Source organism: Belonocnema kinseyi, chromosome 9, assembly GCF_010883055.1.
Source record: "Belonocnema kinseyi isolate 2016_QV_RU_SX_M_011 chromosome 9, B_treatae_v1, whole genome shotgun sequence".
In the NCBI taxonomy this organism is placed as follows: domain Eukaryota; kingdom Metazoa; phylum Arthropoda; class Insecta; order Hymenoptera; family Cynipidae; genus Belonocnema; species Belonocnema kinseyi.
This window is the reverse complement of record NC_046665.1, coordinates 4,947,206-4,950,372: the sequence shown is the minus strand read 5'-3', so window position 1 is coordinate 4,950,372 and position 3,167 is coordinate 4,947,206. Positions and strand designations below refer to the sequence as shown.

General features: G+C 17.1%; 1 pseudogene; it reads right to left on the bottom strand.

Annotated features, from left to right (window-relative positions):
* The window catches only part of LOC117179677, a 56,979-nt pseudogene that overhangs the window by 11,149 nt on the left and 42,663 nt on the right, over positions 1–3,167 (bottom strand).

Here is a 3,167-nt window from a genome sequence, read left to right as displayed (position 1 = left end):
TTAATTAAATAATTATAAATTTAAGCCGAAATTAAATACTAAAATTTTAGTTTTATTCAAAAATAAATTTTTATAAAAATAATTTTTAAACGCAATTTAAATGTTATAATATTTTAACTATTATTCATCATAATCTATAATCATTTTAATGATCCTTGTTTTCATTCATAATATAATCGAATAATTAAAATAAATATAATGATTAAAAAAATATTTTTTATATAAAAATTTATTAAATTTAAAATTTTAATGATAGGAAAAATTAAAGAAATTTCTACATCAAAAATTAGAAAAATAATACTAATTAAAAAAAAATGTATATTAAATTTTAAAATTTTTTTTATTGGAAATAAAATGTAATTTTTATATACTATATAAAATAATAATTTCATCAGTAAATTACTGTAAAAACAATAATTCAAATTACGTCGAAAAAATGTCAATATCAAGAAGAAGCTTCAAATCCAAAATGATAAAATGAAGAAATATGATTATAATATATTCGAATTAATATTACTAATAAAAATAATCTTCCAATAATAACGTGTAATCCATGAAATCCTGTTGTTATAAAAAATAATGAACTATAAATTGAATCCCTTAAACAAAATGAAGATTCATTATATTCATATAATTGAATTAAAGAAAATAATAATCCTAATATAATTGTTAATAATAATCCAATTAAACTTTTAAATTTATTTCTAAATAATAAACAATGATGGGATCATGTAATGGTTACTCCAGATGATAATAAAATAATTGTATTTAATAAAGGAATTTCATAAGGATTAAATTGTTTAATGTTTTTAGGAGGTCAAAAATTACCAATTTCAACATTTGGAGATAGAGCTGAATGAAAATAAGATCAAAAAAAAGAAATAAAAAATAATAACTCTGAAAGAATAAATAATAATATTCCTATACTTAATAATTTTTTAATTTTTATATTATGTAATCCTTGAAATGTTCTTTCACGAATTACATCTCGTCATCATTGGAAGGAAATAATAATAATAATATATAATCCTAATATTATTAAAGTGTAATTAAATTAATTAAATATTTTAATTCTACCAATTATTGTAATACATATTCTCAATGAAATTAAAATTGGTCAAGGTCTTCTTGTAACAATATGATAAGGATGATTATAAAAATATATTTTCATTAATTAATTAGTTTCAGAAGAATATAAAGATCCTAAAATAGAAAAAACGTAAGCTTGAATAAAGGAAACAGCAATTTCTAAAATTACTAATAAAGATTGAATTAAAATTATAAAAATAATTATAATTAACCTTAAATTATTTCTTGATTGACTAATTAATGTTATTAACAAATGACCAGCAATAATATTTGCTGACAATCGAATAGCTAAAGTTAAAGGACGAATTATATTTCTAATTGACTCAATTATCACTATAAATGGTATTAAAATATAAGGGGTTCCTTGAGGAGTTAAATGAATAAATATATGAAAAGAATTTTTAATTCACCCAAATAATATATAACCAAATCATAAATTAATAGATAATGATATTGATAATACTATATGACTTGTTGAATTAAAAATATAAGGAAATAAACTAATAAAATTATTTAGTATAATAAAAATAAATAAAGATTTAAAAATTAATAAATTATAAAAATTTAAATTTTTATTTAATGAAATCTTTATCTCTTTCATAATAAATTCAGATAAATAATTTAATAAAATTAAATATTTAGAGGGACTAAATCAAAATAATGAAGGTAAAAATATTATAAAATATAATATTCTTAATCAATTTAATGAAAATCTTATTCTAGTAGAGGGATCAAAAACAGAAAATAAATTTCTTATCATTTAAATTTAAATTCTTTATACTTTAAATTATTATTAAAAATTTTATTATTATTTAAAAAATTTTTATAATTAAAATAATATAAGTTATTATTTATAAAAATAAATGAAATTATAAAATATAATAATAAAAATAATCAATTTATAGGTTTTATTTGAAGAATAAAAAAATATTAAATATATTAATAATTTTAATATATATGACATATTAATGTTATATAATTAACTAATTTTTTTTTTCATTAGAAGTATATTTTATCTTTATATTAATGCCACAAATGATTTAAAAGATCATTACTTTAAATTAAGATACCTAATGATTTTAAATTAAATTAATTCAATTAAAAAATATTTTTAAATTAGTTGATTCAACTACAATAGGTATAAATCTATGATTAGCTCCAAAAATTTCTGAACATTGACCAAAAAATAAACCTGGACGATTAATAAATAAATTTAATTGATTAATTCGTCCTGGTATTCCATCTACTTTGATTCCTATAGAAGGAACTGTAAATGAATGAATTACATCATCAGATCTAATTAATATACGAATTTGTAAATTTATTGGTAAAACTAAACGATTATCAACTTCTAATAATCGAAAGAAATTTAAAGAATTTAAATCTCTTAATATAAAAGATTCAAAATTTACATTATCAAAATCAGGAATTTCATACCTTCAATATCACTGATGACCAATTCTTTTAATTGAAATAATAGGAGAATATATTTCATCTGATAAATATAAAATTTTTAATGAAGGAATATATATTAAAATTAAAATATAAATAGGAAAAATAGTCCAAATAATTTCAATTATTTGATTTTCAATATTTAAATTAATAAAATTATTAAGTAAAATTCTTATTATTATATAAATAATAATAAAAGTTGTTATTTAGTTAATTATTAAAGTATACTCATGAAATTTAATTAATCATTCTATTAAAGGAGAAGAAGAATCTTGTAAGTTTAAATTCAATCAAGTATTTATTAATAAATATTCAAATTATTAAATTTAATTTATTTTATAATTATAGTAACTTCATTATAAGAATGATTTAATGGAGGTATATTATTTATTCATTCAACTGAAGAGTTAAAATAATTTTTATATAACATTAATCGATAAGAAACAATTCTTTCTCAAATAATATAAATTAATAAAAAAATTCTAATTAAGGATACTAAAGATCCAATTGATGAAATTGAGTTTCATAATACGAGGGTGGATTGATAAGTTTCCGGCCTGACCAAGAAAAACAACGTTTTTAAGAATTTTTTTTTTTATTTCTCAACATAATCTCCTCCAAGGCTG